Here is a 21,371-nt window from a genome sequence, read left to right as displayed (position 1 = left end):
CACACCCAGTAGTCAAGGGGTTCATCGCTCCTCAGAGTGTCGATATCTGCAGTTAAGGCAAGGTAGTCTGCTACCTGTCGGTCGAGTCGTTCTCTGAGGGTGGACCCCGAAGGGCTGTGGCGATGCATAGGACTAAAAAAGCTCCGCATGTCCTCCATCAACAAGACGTCTGTAAAGCGTCCTGTCCTTGCCGGCGTGGTTGTGGTGGTAGGAGGAGGATTACTTTCACCTCTTCCCCTGTTGGATTCCCGTTGTGCTGTGACATCACCCTTATATGCTGTGTAAAGCATACTTTTTAACTTATTTTGTAGCTGCTGCATCCTTTGCGACTGCCGGTAATTGGGTAACATATCACAGACTTTCTGCTTATACCGGGGGTCTAGTAGTGTGGCCACCCAGTACAGGTCGTTCTCCTTCAGCCTTTTTATACGAGGGTCCCTCAACAGGCATGACAGCATGAAAGACCCCATTTGCACAAGGTTGGATGCCGAGCTACTCATGTCCAATTCCTCGTCCTCACTGATGTCATTGAAGGTGTGTTCTTCCCCCCAGCCACGTACAACACCACGGGTACCAGATAGGTGACAACGAGCACCCTGGGATGCCTGCTGTGGTTGGTGTTCCTCCTCCTCAAAGCCACATTCCTCCTCTGACTCCTCTTCCTCACACTCCTCTTCCAGTGTTGCCGCAGGTCCAGCAATCGATGGTAAGGCTGTTTCTGGTGGTGGTGATGGTGACCACAACTCTTCCTCTTCCTCTTCACGCTCATCTACGGCCTGATCCAGCACTCTTCGCAGGGCACGCTCCAGGAAAAAAACATATGGGATGATGTCGCTGATGGTGCCTTCGGTGCGACTCACTAGGTTTGTCACCTCCTCAAAAGGACGCATGAGCCTACAGGCATTGCGCATGAGCGTCCAGTAACGTGGCAAAAAAATACCCAGCTCCGCAGAGGCTGTCCTAGCACCCCGGTCATACAAATACTCGTTGACCGCTTTTTCTTGTTGGAGCAGGCGGTCGAACATTAGCAGTGTTGAATTCCAACGTGTCGGGCTGTCGCAAATCAAGCGCCTCACTGGCATGTTGTTTCGCCGCTGAATATCTGCAAAGTGCGCCATGGCCGTGTAGGAACGCCTGAAATGGCCACACACCTTCCTGGCCTGCTTGAGGACGTCCTGTAAGCCTGGGTACTTCTGCACAAAACGTTGCACAATCAGATTCAACACATGTGCCATGCACGGCACACGTGTCAACTTGCCCAAATTCAATGCCGCCAACAAATTGCTGCCGTTGTCACACACCACTTTGCCGATCTCCAGTTGGTGCGGGGTCAGCCACTGATCCACCTGTGCGTTCAGGGCGGACAGTAGTGCTGGTCCGGTGTGACTCTCTGCTTTCAGGCAAGTCAACCCCAAGACAGCGTGACACTGTCGTATCCGGCATGTGGAATAGCCCCTGGGGAGCTGGGGGGGTGCAGTTGGTGTGGAGCAAGACGCAACAGCAGAAGAGGACTCAGCCGAGGAGGTTAGCAAAGAGGATGGAGTAGGAGGAGTAGAGGAGGTGGCAGCAGGCCTGCCTGCAAGTCGTGGCGGTGTCACCAACTCGTCTGCAGCAGAGCCACGCATTCCATGCTTAGCAGCCGCCAGCAGGTTTACCCAATGCGCAGTGTAAGTTATATACCTGCCCTGACCGTGCTTTGCAGACCAGCTATCAGTGGTCAGATGGACCCTTGCCCCAACACTGTGTGCCAGACGGGACATGATTTCCTTTTCCACAATAGAGTACAGGTTGGGGATTGCCTTTTGTGAAAAATAATTTCGGCCGGGTACCTTCCACTGCGGTGTCCCAATAGCGACAAATTTTTTGAAGGCCTCAGACTCCACCAGCTTGTATGGTAAAAGCTGGCGGGCTAAGAGTTCCGACAAGCCAGCTGTCAGACGCCGGGCAAGGGGGTGACTCTGTGAGATTGGCTTCTTACGCTCAAACATTTCCTTCACAGACACCTGACTGTGGGCAGGTGATGAGCAGGAACTGCTGAAGGTGAGAGGCGGAGGGGCGGGTTGTTGATAGGGGGCATGGAGGACAGCAGTGGTTGACGTGGCTGAAGATGCTGGACCAGGAGGAGGATGGTGGCTTTCAGTTTGTGTGCTGCTTTTACTCATGTGTTGATCCCATAGGCGTTTGTGATGTGAGATCATGTGCCTTCGCAAAGCAGTTGTACCTAGGTGGGTGTTGGACTTCCCACGACTCAGTTTCTTTTGGCACAGGTTACAAATGGCATCGCTGATATCAGAGGCAGACACACAAAAAAAATGCCACACTGCTGAGCTTTGCAAGGACGGCATTCTGGTGGTGGCAACAGCTTGCGTTGATTGGCCTGCTGTCTGGCTGACCCCGGGTGCCGAATCTACATGCTGTCTGACTGTGCCACTAGCTCCTTGCGATGACCTCCTCCCCCTGCTTCCAACTCGTCTCCTCCTCCTCTCTGTCTCCCCATCTGAACTTTCCCCCTCTTCTTCTGCTCTTCGAGCAGGCACCCAGGTGACATCCACAGACACATCGTCATCATCAGCCGCTTCACTTGACAACTCAGCAAAGGCAGCAGCAGCAGGTACAACATCATCATCATCACAATGTACGTCCATGTGTATAATGCTGCCTGACTGAGACATATCCCCGTTATCTACATCCTCTGGCACTAATAGTTGCGCATCACTTATTTCTTCCAACTGATGTGAAAATAACTCCTCTGATGGATCAAGTGAAGCGGCTGTGGTGCTAGTGTTGGTGGTGGTGCCGGCGGGCTGACGAGTGGTAAATTGAGAGGTGCCCGAAGCTGAGCTGGAGGAGGATGGTACATTAAGGTTCCGAGCGGAAGCTGTAGATGATTGGGTGTCCTGTGTAAGCCAGTCAACTATGGCCTCAGAATTTTTTGAGTTCAGGGTCTGTGGTGGCCTCTGAACACTGGGCATTATTCTAGGGCCTAAGGAAATCACAGCACCACGACCACGACGGCCCTTGCGGGGTGGCCTGCCTCTGCCTGTCATTTTTTTTAATGTGTTGTTACTGTTGTACTATGAGTGCAAGCTGCTGTGCCACCTTATATATCAGTGGTGGGTGGGCAGTGGCACAGTACACTCTCTGTGGACCTGACAGCAGTCACTGGCACCCAGGCAACTGCAATTTAAAATATATATTTTTTTTTTTACTTTGCAAGCTGCTGTGCCACCTTATATATCAGTGGTGGGTGGGCAATGGCACAGTACACTCTCTGTGGACCTGACAGCAGTCACTGGCACCCAGGCAACTGCAATTTAAAAAAATATATATATTTTTTTACTTTGCAAGCTGCTGTGCCACCTTATATATCAGTGGTGGGTGGGCAGTGGCACAGTACACTCTCTGTGGACCTGACAGCAGTCACTGGCACCCAGGCAACTGCAATTTAAAAAAAAATATATTTTTTTTTACTTTGCAAGCTGCTGTGCCACCTTATATATCAGTGGTGGGTGGGCAGTGGCACAGTACACTCTCTGTGGACCTGACAGCAGTCACTGGCACCCAGGCAACTGCAATTTAAAAAAATATATATTTTTTTTTACTTTGCAAGCTGCTGTGCCACCTTATATATCAGTGGTGGGTGGGCAGTGGCACAGTACACTCTCTGTGGACCTGACAGCAGTCACTGGCACCCAGGCAACTGCAATTTAAAAAAATATATATTTTTTTTTACTTTGCAAGCTGCTGTGCCACCTTATATATCAGTGGTGGGTGGGCAGTGGCACAGTACACTCTCTGTGGACCTGACAGCAGTCACTGGCACCCAGGCAACTGCAATTTAAAAAAATATATATTTTTTTTTACTTTGCAAGCTGCTGTGCCACCTTATATATCAGTGGTGGGTGGGCAGTGGCACAGTACACTCTCTGTGGACCTGACAGCAGTCACTGGCACCCAGGCAACTGCAATTTAAAAAAATATATATTTTTTTTTTACTTTGCAAGCTGCTGTGCCACCTTATATATCAGTGGTGGGTGGGCAGTGGCACAGTACACTCTCTGTGGACCTGACAGCAGTCACTGGCACCCAGGCAACTGCAATTTAAAAAAAAATATATTTTTTTTTTACTTTGCAAGCTGCTGTGCCACCTTATATATCAGTGGTGGGTGGGCACACAGTGGCACTGCAGTGGGCACAGTACACTCTGTGGACCTGACAGTCACTGGCAGCCCAGGCAACTGCAATAATAAAAAATATTTTTTTTTTCAATTTATTGCAACAAGATGCTGTGCCAACGTATATATATCAGTGGTGGGCAGTGCACTGCAGTGGGTACAGTGCACTCTGTGGACCTGACACAGCACTCACTGCAATTATGACAGAGGAAAAAAAAATATTTTTTAAAATGCCAGGTACTGTGCCTGTGCCACCCGAAATGAGTGTGGTGTGCACACAGTACAGTCTGTGGTAGGTCTGTGGCCTCTCACACACAGCGGGCAGGCAACTGCAGTGTACAATAGATTATATATATATATATATATATATATATATATATATATATATAAAGAAAAAAATCTATTACCTTACCAGCCCTTAAAAGGGCTTTTGGGGACACTATATATATATATATATATATATGTATATATATAAATAAAAAAATCCTCAATTACCAGCCCTTAAAAGGGCTTTTGGGGACACTAGATAGATATAGATATATATATATATGAAGAAACAACTATATATATATTGTGAGGGATTAGCTCGGTGGTAGGCGTATGGGTGACCCCTTTGGGGGTGCGTTTTCACAGAGAGATAGCCGATTAGAGGTTGAAAACAAGACTGATTTATTCATGCAATTTACTTAACACAATTGCAAGCATCAAAACAGCCAAAATAAAATAAAAGACAAAATAAATCCTTGCCTCTGTGGGCGGCTACCTTCTCACAGCTGGAACCTACCTAAGAAGTCTTTCCAACCTACTGTTGGGCCGACACTGCTGACCCTACAGCAGACACTCAAATGTCCATTTGTTTGCTTTTCACACAGCACAAACATTGTCCATTGAACATGTCCCTTTGTTTTCTTTCACACAGCACATGTTCATTTATAACAGGATCCTTTACTCTTCAGATTCTTCACATTGAACACAGCTCATTTAACAGGTCCCTTTACTCTTCACACTCTTCACATGGAACACTTTGTCTTCTCACCTTTGAGACGTCTTCACTCGTGGTTACCCTCCTTAGCTTCACATCGCTGTAGGGGGTCTTCTCCCATGCTCACCAGCTTGTCGGGAGGCACACATCCGACTGTCCCCCTCTCCCAGCCCACACGGCGACAGGAGGCAGCAGTCCTTCTCCCATGCCCACACGGCGTCGGGAGGTACACGTATGTCTGCCTTCCTCTCCCAGCCCACACGGCGACAGGAGGCAGCACTCAATAGATTTTCTCTGGACAAATTATAGAGGCCTTGATCTCCTCATTCTGAACAGCTGAATGGTTTTCAACTTCCTGCTGGCTCTCTCTGCAGCCAACACCCTATAGTATCAGTGAACTTTCAAAGCAGGTGGGAATGTGTCTCCTCTCAGTGACTACATTCCCAGATTTACCTGACTTCCTGTCACATACCCCCCCCTCTTGTTTCAACCCTAGGGTTGGGACACATATTTCCAGGCACGCATGTGTCAGGCACTGCTGACTCACTGATAAGCCTCCTATTATCCTCAAGCTTCCTGATGAAACTGTTTTGTCATCTTCATTGACAGATTTCTCATAAATGCCACACAGTTTGTCTCTCATCTCATATACACATTCTTCAACTGCATTTTTGGCATCATTTTGCTCCTTCTCGTTTCTGTCATCTTCATTGACAGCTTTCTCATAAATGTCAGACAGCTTGTCCCTCATAACCGTCTGTCCAATCCACCACGGAGGTCCGTGATCCATAGGCAACTCAATTTTGCTAGTCTTAAAGTCTTCAACATTCTTAAGACGCCTCTCTCTGCAATCAACAAATGATTTCCACAACACTTTGAGAACCTCTGCTTCACTTAGCTTTGTTCCAGGAAACGTCTGTACTTTATCAACTTTCCTTCCATCATCATATGGGTCAAAGGCAACAACACAGTTGAACCCAGCGATCTGGGTGGTATCCATTATAGACCTCCTCTCTGCATCAGTGAAGAAGCATGGAAGTGCAACACATTCTTTTACAGGTTTCTTCAATGCACTTTCTGCTGAACTATTTGACCGCTCAAAGTCACCTAGTTCCTTTTCTCTATCTGAATTCCACATGGAATGCATCTCAAGATCACGATCAAACTTCTGCCACCCGTCTTTCACCAGTTCCATTTTGGAAACACTCCCTGAAAGGCACTTATTCATTTGCTTCACGTTTTCACCAACAGCCTTAGTTTTCTCCACTAGGTTTTCAGCCTGAACTGAGAAATCACCACATTTCTTACTCAGCTCCTTTGTTTGCTGAAGTTCTAATGATACATTTTCCAATGCTTGAAGTTTTTGAAGGAACGGTTTATTCCAAAGGGGTGATTCAAGCCACATGTCGTCACATTTCTGAGGCTCACTCGGGACAGACCCCAAAACACTGATCCTTTTAAAAACTGCATCAGGCACACTATCCCCTCTTTGGGACAGATCCTCTGTTGCCTGGAATTCCTCTTCCAGTTCCTGCAACGGAATCTTCATCTCTTCTACTTGCTGTTCTAAGGCTCGCTTAGACTTTTCTAGCTCCTGAACGCTTTTCACAACATCATCCTTGGAGCTGACCAATTCTTCCATTTCTGTACGCAGCTGTTTAACACTTTCTAGTTCAGCCTTACACTCTAGAGCTTCCTCCAAAGAGCGAGCCAAGAACAGGGCTTTGCTCTCATTATCACGCACCTCCGTTTCTGCACGGGCGCGTTCTTCTGCATATTTTGCAGACACAGTCTTCTCTTCACCAAGCATCTGATCAAACTTCTTTTTCACATCTTCAACACATTGTAATGAACCAACGCTTTCTTCCATGCGTTTTTTCATATCCGCTATCTGAGCTTGCAATGTTGCGACTTGCTCTGATAGGTTTTTCTTTGCTTCCGCCTCCTCTTTTAATTGTTCCAGGAAGCCATTTTTCTCATCTTCCATTTGTTTGAGCTTTGTGCTAAAACTCAGCCTTTGACACCTCTCTTCCTGTAAGAGTTCCTGCGTGTCTTGCAGCTGCGATTCCAAGATAGAAAAATCTTCCGCAATTTCTCTAGATTTGCTGTCTGCTTGAGAAAGCTGATTTGTAACATTGTCCAACTCAACCTGCAGTCGGTTTGCCTTCTCTGACAGCTTAGCACACAATCGGTCACCTTCTGACACCTTGACTTGCGATTCCAGAAGCTGTGCCTCTACTTTTTCCCTCTTATGTTCACAATCTCCTTTTCCCTGCATAAGAGCCTTCACCTCATTGGCTAGCATCTGGGAATAAGAATGTAATTCTGCCACACAGGCTTCTTTCTCCTTTAACTGCTGCTGGAAACGTTGGGCTTCACCTTTCCAACTTTCACAGTCTGCACGTAATTCATCTACCACATTGCTCAAAGTGGTGAGCTCATACACAGTACTCAGTAATTTAGCCTCTCTTTCACTTTTCTCGTTGTCGCTGAGAGACAATGTCGTTTTCAGAGCGACATTCTGTTCCTGCGACTCCTGCAGGTCTATTGTTGTAACTTCCAAACACTGAAGACTTTTTTCCAGCTGATTACGCAACTCCAACATTTCACACATGCTTTGCTTCTGCAAAGTCTGAATTTCACTTTCCTTTTCCATGAGGATGGTATCTTTCTCCATTATAGTCTCTCTGCGTTTTTGCAACTCGACCAAAAGAAGAGCAGTGGATTCTTCCCACTGTGACACATGAGACTTGAGTAGTTCATTCGTTTCCTGCAAGTTTCTATGCTCCATTTTAAGCAATTCCAAGGCTTGTTCCTTTTCTTCCATTTTCCGTTGCAAGGCATCCAACTCAGCCCTGCACACATACTCGGTTTCCTCCAAACCGATGGCCTCCATTGGCTGCTGGCGTCTCTGTTTCCAGCCTGCCATGCTCTCTTGGTGATCCTTTTGTTGAGCTGCAAAGCTCCGCTGTTTCAGCATCTCCCCCATTTTGGGTTTACTTTTCATCTGAGAACCCTGCGTCTCCAAAGCAGTTTCATTTGCCCCAGTGTTGCTAGGGACAACAACTTTTCTCTTTAGCCGATTCCGTTCAGGCATGGATGGGGCTGGTTCAAATGGTAGCATCCCCTCCATCCATAGAATCCGGTCTCTCATTTCATCTATCTTTGCATTTTTCAGGCGTTTGGATCGCCCCATCTTCAATAACTCCACAAACAAATTTTTCACAGTCCAGCAAAAAATTTTCAGACCATTGTCTCTTTAACACATGTAGTTTTTCTCTCTCTTGCAAGATCTCTTTTCCTGCACACACAGTTTGTGCAGTCACTTGCACCAGACACAACAAAGTTCATCAAATAATTTTGAGACCGCTGTCTCTTTAAAACACTTTTTTTTTTTTTTTTTTCTGTCAGGATCTTCTCTCCTGCACACATAGATTGTGCAATCTCATGCACCAGATAAAGTTCATCAAACATTTGCACTTCCTTGCAGGGATCTTCGTTTCTGCCCACTGCATACCTCCACCATATGTAAGGGATTAGCTCGGTGGTAGGCGTATGGGTGACCCCTTTGGGGGTGCGTTTTCACAGAGAGATAGCCGATTAGAGGTTGAAAACAAGACTGATTTATTCATGCAATTTACTTAACACAATTGCAAGCATCAAAACAGCCAAAATAAAATAAAAGACAAAATAAATCCTTGCCTCTGTGGGCGGCTACCTTCTCACAGCTGGAACCTACCTAAGAAGTCTTTCCAACCTACTGTTGGGCCGACACTGCTGACCCTACAGCAGACACTCAAATGTCCATTTGTTTGCTTTTCACACAGCACAAACATTGTCCATTGAACATGTCCCTTTGTTTTCTTTCACACAGCACATGTTCATTTATAACAGGATCCTTTACTCTTCAGATTCTTCACATTGAACACAGTTCATTTAACAGGTCCCTTTACTCTTCACACTCTTCACATGGAACACTTTGTCTTCTCACCTTTGAGACGTCTTCACTCGTGGTTACCCTCCTTAGCTTCACATCGCTGTAGGGGGTCTTCTCCCATGCTCACCAGCTTGTCGGGAGGCACACATCCGACTGTCCCCCTCTCCCAGCCCACACGGCGACAGGAGGCAGCAGTCCTTCTCCCATGCCCACACGGCGTCGGGAGGTACACGTATGTCTGCCTTCCTCTCCCAGCCCACACGGCGACAGGAGGCAGCACTCAATAGATTTTCTCTGGACAAATTATAGAGGCCTTGATCTCCTCATTCTGAACAGCTGAATGGTTTTCAACTTCCTGCTGGCTCTCTCTGCAGCCAACACCCTATAGTATCAGTGAACTTTCAAAGCAGGTGGGAATGTGTCTCCTCTCAGTGACTACATTCCCAGATTTACCTGACTTCCTGTCACAATATATATATATATAAAAAAAAAAAAAAACACAAATACCAGCCCTTAGAAGGGCTTTTTGGGGTGCTGATATTACAGCAGTAGTGGACCAAGAACACTGCAAGACCAGGAACACTGACTAACTGTCCCTAGCTTAACAGCAGCAGCAGCAGCAGCAGCTCTCCCTACTCTCACTACACACACTGCTTCAGAATGATCTAAGATGGATGCTGCCCTTGCTTATTTATAGGAGGTGGGAGGGTGTGGGAGGGAGGTACGCTGATTGGCTGGAAATGTGTCTGCTGACTGTAAAGTTCAGGGTCAAAGTTTGCCTCAATGATGTCTTATGGGGGGCGGACCGAACATCGCATATGTTCGCCGGCAGCGGCGAACGCGAACATGCTAAGTTCGCCGGCGAACAGTTCTATACATCTCTATCCCCCAGTTCTACTCCACCTAGTATGTATGATTCATGCATATTCTTAGCCCCCAAGTGCATAACTTTACATTTATCAACCTTAAACCTCATTTGCCACATAGTTGCCCAATGAAAAAGTGCATTAAGGTCAGCTTGTAAGTTGGAGACATCCTGTAAAGAAGTTATTCCACTGCAAAGCTTGGTGTCATCTGCAAAGACTGAAATGCTACTTTTAACTTTCCCAGACCCTATATAATTTATGAAGATATTAAAAAGTAAGGGTCCCAACACTGAACCTTGGGGTACACCACTGATAACTTTAGACCATTCAGAGTAAGAATCATTAACCACTACTCTCTGAATTCTATCTTTTAGCCAGTTTTCTATCCAATTACAAACTGATCTTTCCAAGTCAGTAGACTTTACCTTACACATTAGCCGTGTGTGGGGAACTGTGTCAAACGCTTTTGCAAAATCCAAGTATACAACGTCCCAGCAAATGGGCGTTCGTCACATACGTCCACAGCCACCCCTCTGTCCAAGGTTTTACTTACCTCCTCATAAAAAGAAATCAGGTTTGTTTGACAACTTCTGTCTTTCATGAGTCCATGCTGTCTGCTGCTTAAAATATTTTTTTCCAGCAAGAACTCATCTATGTGGTCTTTTATTAAACTCTCCAATATCTTTCCAACTATAGAAGTTAAACTAACAGGTCTATAGTTACTTGGCAAATACTTTGATCCCTTTTTAAATATAGGCACCACATTGGCCCTACGCCAATCCAGTGGTACTATTCCAGTCCTTAACGAGTCCCTAAAAATTAGAAACAAAGGCTTCGAAATTACAGCGCTCAATTCTTTTAGGATGCGTGGGTGGATGCGATCTGGTCCAGGCGCTTTATTCACCCTTATTCTGTCTAAATATTTCTGGACCATATCACTTTTGAGCCATTGTGGATCATTTGGGGCTGTGTCAATACTGTCCTCATTATGGTCATGAGCTCCCCCATGCTACTTTGTATATAGAGAGCTGAAGAAAGTATTTAATAAATTTGCCTTCTCTTTGTCCCCAGTCACCGACTCCTGATTATTTTGTAAAGGGCCTACATGCTCAGACCTAACCTTTTTACTGTTAATATATTTGAAGAATTTATTGGGGTTTGTACTACTATCTTTTGCAATCTGTCGTTCATTTTGAATTTTTGCGTCCCTGATTTCCTTTTTACATATTCTGTTATATTCTTTGTAACAATTAAACAATGATAGTGTTTTCTCATTTTCATATTTTTTATAAGCTCTTTTCTTTTTATCTATAGCTTTTTTAACTTTTGCTGTGAGCCACATAGGTTTTATTTGTAGCCTTTTAAACTTATTAATCATGGGAATATACTTTGCAGTGAGTTTGCATAAAGTCTTTTTGAAAAATTCCCATTTCTGTTCTGTGCTCATCGATGCCAATATTCCCTCCCAGTCTAAATCCTGGAGAGCAGCCTTCATCCTTGGAAAATTTTCTCTCTTAAAGTTAAGTGTTTTTGTATTTCCTGTATGCGTTTTTTGCTTATAGCTAACATTAAATGAAATCGTGTTATGGTCACTGCTACCCAGATGTTCTTTTATATGAACATTGTTAATAAGCTCTGCATGGTTTGAGATTGCCAGGTCCAACAGAGCATCATTTCTAGTGGGGGCCTCAATAAACTGCACCATAAAATTGTCTTGTAATAGGTTTATACATTTTTGCCCTTTAACTGTTCCAGCAGTGCCATTACTCCAGTCAATGTCTGGGTTAAAATCCCCCATTATAAATACTGTCCCAGCCCTTGCAGCCCTTTCTATCTGTGCCAGGAGCTGAGTCTCCACCTCCTCATTAATACTGGGAGGTCTATAACAAACTTCAATGATAATCTTTGTTTTACGCACATCCATGTACATTTCAACCCATACCCATCAGATTCAGCACACTCTCCATCAACTAGGTCATCTTTTACACTCACTTTGAGATCACTTCTAACATAGAGCCAAACACCACCACCCCTCCGTTTTACCCTGTCTTTCTGAAAGAGAGCATAGCCAGGAATATCAATAGCCCAGTCATGTGAAGAATGAAGCCAAGATTCAGCAATACCAATTAAATCATAGTTCTCCTCACGCACCAGAGCTTCCAACTCACCTATTTTGCTTGGCAAACTTCTGGCATTGGTGAAAAAACACTTTAAATCATTGTCCCATTTTGCACACTTTTTTTGCATGTTTTTAATTTTGGTACAAATAGTACCATTTCCAATGGTTGTTTGTAACATGGGAACCTTCTTATCCTCTGTCATAACTCCCCCCCCCCCCCCCATCTTTCCCCATTCCACCCACCAATACGTTTGTGTGTGCGTGCTAATGCCCCTTCAGCAGTGAGTTTTTGTTCAGAATTAGGAGCATGCTCATAAGCATGTAATGGCCTTCTGGTTCCAAAAAGTACTGTGCTTCTCTTACAGGTGTCTTGTCACATGCTTAAACTTGGCACATGAGCACACAGATCAGTGACCGCTTAAAAAAAAAAGTTACGTAGAATTAATTTCACTCCCCATTGGAGAACTCTCTGTGCTAGAGAATATGTAACACGTGTGCTCATATGTACAAGACCTTAGGTCAGACATTGTAACACCTAGTATCTTTCAAAACTTTGATTTAGCAATCCACATTATGTAACTGAGCAACCTTTTATGAGTAGAATACCATGTACAATATAAGCAAACTGGAATCATCCTGGAACTCCCAGAGGGGGTGTGTAATGCTTCTAAAATTCCAATGTAAAAGGGCTGTGGAAAACGCTAGTTATATACCAAATAATGCATTTAACTAAATTGTCAGCATGACACTGAAAGAGACCATTGTGATGATAAAGAGGTCTTATGAACTCCAATGTATGTGGAGAGAATAGGGGAGTTGTACTGAACCCTATGCCACCCTCTATTTTCCAAACATTTCCATGTAAAGTTACCAAACTTGACAAAAGAAAACAGTCCAGTTTAGACACACTTCATTAACTGTTTTTGACCTAAAATTGAACTTTCTTACATTTCTAATTTAATGCTGGTCATATAAAAAAGGAAAATATGGAAGTGGTCATATAAGTGATTATATAAAGAAGGAGAAAATATAATTTAGTTAGACACCGAACACACCTATATTACAAGGTCCAGAAGGCTAATAAGACACTTAGAAGAAACATATGTTAAAATATCTAATGTTTAATACCTAACACATTGAATTTTAATTTTACTAAATAATTTGTTGCTTTTTGTATTGTGAAAAATTGTGAAATGGGAATATAGATGTGTTTAGGATAGTTGGTGTTAAGGGTATGTCCTCTGGAGCATAATAATGTAAAACGGCAATAGTGTTGAAGTTTCCGGATGTAATGAGAGAGCTGGGACCACTAACAATTTGATCTGGCGTCTCTTCTAACATATGATGAGTATTACCAATAGAAGCTTTCTACCCTCTCTAATGTGGTGACTTTTGAGTTGGATGGAGGGACCTAGTGACGCTTCTTCCAGGAATAGATGTTATATACAAGTGTGTTTGTCAGACATGAGAATGGGTGGTAAATCATTGTGGTGTCTTCCTGATGAGAGAGGGAGCACACTTGCACAGTGATGATCTATGAAAATCTCTGCTGGATGCTTTATATGAACTTTACACTATTTGCATGTTAATGATTATTACTGCTGTAAATCACAGCTCTACTTTGAAGTTGGAGTAATAATTTGATTGTGCTCTTAAAGTGATATATATACAGTATATACAAAGTATTTTAAGGGGACAGAAGTAACAATATTTTTTGTTTGGTTGTTTTTTGATATATATATATATATATATATATATATATATATATATATATATATATATATATATACTAGATTACTAAAAGTATTGGGATGCCTACCTGTACACACACATGAATTTTAATGGCATCTCAGTCTTTGTCCGTAGGGTTCAATATTGAGTTGGCCCACTCTTTGCAGCTATAACAGCTTCAACTTTTCTGGGAAGGCTGTCCACAAGGCTTAGGAGTGTGTCTATGGGAATGTTTGACCATTCTTCCAGAAGCCCATTTCTGAGGTCAGGCACTGATGTGGACGAGAAGGCCTGGCTCGCACTCTCCACTCTAGATCATCCCAAACGTGTTCTATCCGGTTGAGATCAGGACTCTGTGCAGGCCAATCAAGTTCCTCCACCCCAAACTCGCTCAGACTGGAATGCCATTAAAGTTAATGTGCGTGTATAATGTATACAGTATAGGGTTCACGGCAGCCAATCGATGGACTCACTATTTGGCCAGCCTGAGTAAAATCTGATTGAAGCCAGATGCTCTGCTGCATAGTACAGTTTTAGCAAAGGGGCTGATGGACATGTATGTTTAGGCTGTTTTCTTCAAAGGTTAGTTCTATTGAGAATTTGTTGACCTTTAAAGCAGGGCGCGACTCCGTCCCGCACCCCCTCTTTACAGGATTTGACTGCCAATGGCTTTGGCTGCTCTCAGTGAAGCCTGTGAGATCGGGAAGCAGGGAGAGAAGACCTACACAGTGGCTCAGCACTGGATTGATATAAGACTCAGGTAAGTGTTTGGGTGGGGGGGTTGTAGTTAGTGGGGTGTTTTGAACCTTAATGCAAAAAAATGCATTAAAGTAAAAAAGCACCTCGACTTAAGAACCCCTTGCCTGTTTCTTCGTGCTTCTGCAGAATAGCAAATTTGAAAAAACATATCTTATGACATTTTTGCATGTGGGAGACCTTGATGCAGTAAAACCACCCTGTGTCTTGTTACTATGCTCAGCCTTGCCATTGTTTAAAGTGATTGCAATGGCTCAAGGTTTTTCACCTTAATACATTCTATGTATTAGGGGAAAAACAAAAAAGCTTCTTTGCTGAAGCTGCCCCAGGCCCCCCTCTTTCCTTACCTGAGCCTGATCCGATCCAATGTTGTGCATGAGCCCAGTGGCTCCGGCTGCTGTCTATCTCCTCATTGGACAGGTTGATAGCAGCAGAAGCCATTGGCTCCCACTGCTGTCAATCAATCAAATCGAGTGACACGGAAGCAGGGGCGGGGGCCATGTCTCACTGTCTGTATCAAAGGACGCAGCATTGGGACTCAGGAGCACACCCGCACAGGTGCCCCATGAAAAGTGGCTTTCCGTGGGGGCACCCAATAGAGAGGAAGAGCCAGCAGTGCCGGCGGGGCACACCAGAAGAGGAGGATCAGGCTGCTCTGTGCCAAACCCTAACACAGAGCAGGTAAGTATAACATGTTTGTTTTTTTATTAGAAAAAAAAAAACGAACCTCTACAACCCCTTTAAGATTTTTTACATTAAACTGTCTTCAGCCACCTCACTGACGTTAGGTCGATATCTGTCCCCAATTTTGATTCCCAGCAGGAAGGAAAATCCTTCACACTGGCTTCAGTTCAAAGGCACTTTTGAATGTGGCATTAGTGGTTGCCCCTGCTGTTCACAAATTAAGAGGGGAGACTGTGCCTTCTACTAATAATGACATAAATTATGACTTCCCTTATTAACTGTAACACTAGGTATTTGATATATGCAATTACATGCAACCTTTGCGAAATTCAGTATGTTGGCCGTACTGCCTGCAGGTTGAGGGACCGCCTGCATGACCCTCTTTTTGACATTACCAAGAAACATTCAACCAATGTAGCTAACCACTTCAATGTTTGTCGTGCAGGTGATCCCTCAGCTATACAGGGTGTAGAAAAGATCATAGTCCCCAGGAGAGATGATGATAGGCTGTGGGCATGGTACAGGAGAATGCGGGGCTGCAGGCATTGTACAGGAGAATGCGGGGCTGTGGGCATGGTACAGGAGAATTCGGGGCTGCCGGCATGTCACAGGAGAATGCGGGGCTGCGGGCATGGTACAGGAGAATGCAGAACTGCGGGCATGGTACAGGAGAATGCGGGGCTGCAGGCATGGTACAGGAGAATGCGGGGCTGCGGGCATGGTACAGGAGAATGCAGGGCTGTGGGCATGGTACAGGAGAATGTGGGGCTGTGGGCATAATACAGAAGAATGCAGGGCTGTGGGCATGGTACAGGAGAATGCAGGGCTGCGGGCATGGTACAGAAAAATGCGGGGCTGTAGGCATGGTACAGGAGAATGCAGGGCTGCGGCCATGGTACAGGAGAATGCAGGGCTGCAGGCATGGTACAGGAGAATGCGGGGCTGTTGGCATGGTACAGGAGAATGCGGGGCTGTGGGCATGGTACAGGAGAATGCAGGGCTGTGGGCATGGTACAAAAAAATGCGGGGCTGTAGGCATGGTACAGGAGAATGCAGGGCATGCGGCCATGTTACAGGAGAATGCAGGGCTGCGGGCATGGTACAGGAGAATGCGGGGCTGCAGGCATTGTACAGGAGAATGCGGGGCTGTGGGCATGGTACAGGAGAATTCGGGGCTGCCGGCATGGCACAGGAGAATGCGGGGCTGCGGGCATGGTACAGGAGAATGCGGGGCTGCGGGCATAGTACAGGAGAATGCGGGGCTGCGGGCATGGTACAGGAGAATGCGGGGCTGCGGGCATGATACAGGAGAATGCAGGGCTGTGGGCATGGTACAGGAGAATGTGGGGCTGTGGGCATGGTACAGGAGAATGCAGGGCTGTGGGCATGGTACAGTAGAATGCGGGGCTGTGGGCATGGTACAGGAGAATGCAGGGCTGTGGGCATGGTACAGGAGAATGCGGGGCTGTGGGCATGGTACAGGAGAATGCGGGGCTTTAGGCATGGTACAGGAGAATGCAGGGCTGTGGGCATGGTACAGGAGAATGCGGGGCTGTGGGCATGGTACAGGAGAATGCAGGGCTGGGGGCATGGTACAGGAGAATGCAGGGCTGCGGGCATGGTACAGAAGAATGCAGAGCTGTGGGCATGGTACAGGAGAATGTGGGGCTGCGGGCATGGTACAGGAGAATGAGGGGCTGCAGGCATGGTACAGGAGAATGCGGGGCTGTGGGCATGAGAATGCAGGGCTGTGGGCATGGTGCAGGAGAATGCAGGGCTGTGGGCATGATGCATGAGAATGCAGGGCTGTGGGCATGGTGCAGGAGAATGCAGGGCTGTGGGCATGGTGCAGGAGAATGCGGGGCTGCGGGCATGGTGCAAGAGAATGCGGGGCTGCGGGCATGGTACAAGAGAATGAGGGTCTGCGGGCATGGTAGAGGAGAATGCGGGTCTGCGGGCATGGTACAAGAGAATTAGGGGCTGCGGGCATGGTACAAGAGAATGCGGGGCTGCGGGCATACTACAGGAGATGAAGTGCTGTGGGCATGTTCCATGCACGCAGCACTACATCTTCTGTAGTATGCCTGAAGCCCCGCATAATGGCAGGTAGTGTGGCTGTGGAGCAGTCTCACTTACTTGTTCCTAAAGGCGCCTTAGGATTTAAAAAAGGTCGCCGCCCAGCGCCAACACGTCACCGCGCATGCGCTGCTGCTTGGGAAAGCCCACACATGTTCGGCTATTTCCGGAAATAGCCGAACATTTACGGGCTTTCGGCTTTCCCGAGCGGCGGCGCATGCGCAGTGTGCATGCCAGGCCGGCCGCGGACCTTTTTTGTTTTACTCGAGCAATAGCCGAAGAAGAGAAGAGGCGGCCGGGGGCCGCCCCTCTGTAAGTGCCGCCTGGGTTCCATGATCCCACGGGTCCCATGGTAGGGCCGGCCCTGCATACATGTAAAGTATTGGTGTATTTCCAAGCCAATGAGACACAGGTACAGCATACAGCTGCTCATAGTAATGAATGGCAATATGCTAGGTATACATGGGTATACACTGTGCTTATGTAAACTCACGCAAATGCCCAGGCATAACTCTCTGGGCGTACCCAAGCTGGAGTTCAGAGATTTACGTTTGTTTACACAAATTCAGCATATATCTAAATACAGTAAGCCCACAGCTATTCGTTGCTATGAGCAGCCATACTCTGCAGATGTGTCTCCCAGGGGCAGATAATGCCCAAAGTGAGCAGACCCCACAAGCACCCCCTTGATCAATTATTAACAAAAACACCTTAAAATGTTATTAAATGAAACAACAAGAGTATATATAAGCAAAATCATTAAACTTTTTTTTATCCTTTATAACCATACTCAAGCTGAAAATAACAGTCCATTAAAGTCTTTAATCACACTGTCCACCCACAATAGTGGGCAACAATACCCCAGAAAAAGGACAGCTGCGACAAAGGTAAGGGAGGACATGACAGCTTGTTTTTATTGAAGGTCTAAATGCTGACATTTACCTCAGGGAGAAATTATTTAAAAGTGAATATGAATCCCGATTGGATGACAAGTCACTCAGGTACTATAAAGTAAAGGAAAGGGTCACCTTAAAAGTTAACACTAAGCGATAAGGTTGTCAATGACCTGTAGATTTTCTCACTTAGCCCTACTGGTTGCCAAAAATATTCCTTGTAAGATAAAAATATGCTGCTCTTCCACTTCCCCTTTCCCAAAATTGGAAAGCCTTTCTCCGACAGTCAGTGACACTCTTACGGTTACCGAAATAATCAATACAGGACCTAATGCCAGATGTGAAAACCTCTAGCTTAGGTCTGTGATGAACCATAAGAGAAAGGTCTGAAGGTTGTCCAAAGTTAACCCAAATCCTGCAGATTTATGTATAAAAACACTGAGCATAGAGGCATCCATTCTTTCTATTTAAACTATAAATACTAAGTTAATATGCCATAACTAAATGTTCTTGTCTATAAAACAGGATTACATTAGAAAATGCTAACACTCATGGTTCCAGAGAAGATAAATGCATTACAAAAGGAAAGTGATGTCCCGATGTTGGCTCTGGGAGGTGATAAGCCTGCATCCCTAAGTCAAACTCTACTTTTGTTTATTAGAATGACACTCATCATCATGTTTTCTATAATATATTATACTACATATCCCAATCTGCTCCTATACATATTGAAGCAGACCATGAATGTGAATGTCATTTGGGAAAGCTATACTTGATTGGTCCCAGTGTTGTAATAAATAATATTTGTTTTCTCTCCAGGCTGGATGTTCTTCATTCATAAGAACAGCATGGATCAGGAAAATACTGCATTATGGCCACTAAATGGAGCTAATCATAATAAATATTTATTTACTATGATGCAGTATTTTCCTGATCCCCACTATTCTTATGAATGAAGAGCATTGAGCCTGCAGAGAAAATAGCCTAGTAACATTTAATTTTGCCTGCATTTGTGCAAAACAAATGTACATAATGTTTTGCAGGACAAATAGCTCTGACACATTTTTTTTAATACACCCCTGTGTATTTATTTGTTCCAATTCATTGCCTTATTACCTTTTTAATACTTAGTTAACCCAAATAAGCCTAACTGTTTTCTCCCCAATTCTCTTTTTAGCTACTTTTTTTTTGCTGTTATTTTTTTTTAGCCATTAATATGCAAACTTATTTTTTGCAGCAGCACAAAAAAATACACATTACAAAATTCCCGGTATTTGATTTGTAAATACCATCAATATAATTTAAACCATAAACATAATTGTAGTTTTGTTATATAGGGGCCTTTTTTCTAAATTAATAGGCCCATATCAAAAATGTAAAATATGCACTAGTCCAAAATAATATAAAATTGTAAGATTTGAGTTGTTGAATGGCAAACATATCTAAAAGTATTTACCAACTTTAGAAGTTTACTAATACTGAACAGATTACTGGTGCTCCCCACATCCCAACACAGTGACATTAGGGAAGTCACTTTGAGATCAAATATACTCAAAATTCTCTTAATATACATACATATAATATAGACAAATCAGTCCGCAAGAAAAACATATCATTTTTCACCTGGTTTAGAGAAAAAAAGAGAAAACCGATAAATTAGATCAACAAAGTTAGATAGTTTGACAGTTCTGTAATATTTTTTGAAACAATATTGCCATCTAGTGCTGAAAATAAATACTGCAACTTCTTTAGTGGTTATTAAAAGGCTAGGAGACAGAAGGCTAATGACATCTACCGCTCCCTCACATGACAGTATACATTGGCCACTTCAATGGAGCAACAGGCAGTGGGGGAGCATGGGGAGTAGAGTGTAAATGTGTTTGGGGGGGGGGGGGGGGGGGGAGGCTTGTAAGATATTAAAGGCACAATTTACAAAGCTTTCCACAAGGCTAAGTATTTTTTATGTCACGTGACTATATATTTAAAATCGAATTGGACTGGAATAACTGTCCTCTTTTTAAAAATATTTTTTTGTCCTGGTATTTTACCTGTCTGAAACAAGCCTTCCTTCTCTTTGCCCCAAATGTGCAAAGTGACACAATCTCTTTAAACCTGGCCATCTATTTAACCATTTAGTGAAATATAAATTGGTGAATGATATAATCAATCAGATAATCTTTGTTAAACCTTTCTTTTTCTTTTCTCTGTTACTCAACACATACACACAATTAAATTTGACATCCTTTCGTCTCCAGTTATCTTAAAGCGATAGTAAAGTCCGCTATGTGATTTTTACCTACAGGTAAGCCTATAATAAGGCTTAGCTGTAGGTAAAATGAATATCTCCATGTTTAGGAGATATTCACACTGGATGCAGCCAGCATGCGTGGGAGTGATGTCATCGCGGCTCCAGCCAGTCACACAGCTGGAGCCCGCGAACCTGGAAGGAAGAGCGGGGTAAGATGTAAGCCCTGTCAGTGGTGATAGCGTGCCGCTGGAGGGCTTCATTTTAATGTAAGTATTTCATAATGTGCTAATATGCCATGCATTCTAGTACATTATGCAATTGCCTAACAGGGGATTTTTTTTATTCTTTTTAGGTGCTGCGGTGTACTACCACTTTAATAGGTAAATATTACATTAACCTACCATATATATATAAATTATATACTGTGCATATATATATATATATATATAAAAATTAACATTAATGTGCTTCCTACGCTTTCAGAATCCCTGCCCTTACACAAAACCCTATTAAATAAATTTCTCCTAATGTAGATACACCGTATGTAGTACTCTCTAAATGCCTGAGAGATTCTCCACCCATTTCCCATGATTCCAAATAATTATGAATCATTATAAAAACTTCTTGTGTATTTAGTCCTATCCCCCTTCTGATATCTGTGATAACCTTATAAATTCCTATTTCCATAATACTTAAACTCTCAACTACTAATATATTGTGTTAATTGTTATCTAGTACCTAGCATAGCACCAACATCTCTCCCACTTACTCTAAAAAAAAAAAAAAAAAAAAAAAAATTTTGCCCTATCAAGCTATCTCTGAATAATTGTATAGGAGCCAAACCTATAGTGTCCAACATTTTAACCCCATAGTTTTGTTAATTTATCTAGGAATTCCCTATGCT

The sequence above is a fragment of the Pelophylax lessonae genome, assembly GCF_965119305.1.
Source record: "Pelophylax lessonae genome assembly, chromosome: 5".
NCBI classification, from domain to species: Eukaryota; Metazoa; Chordata; class Amphibia; order Anura; family Ranidae; genus Pelophylax; species Pelophylax lessonae.
This window is presented reverse-complemented; position numbering follows the sequence as displayed.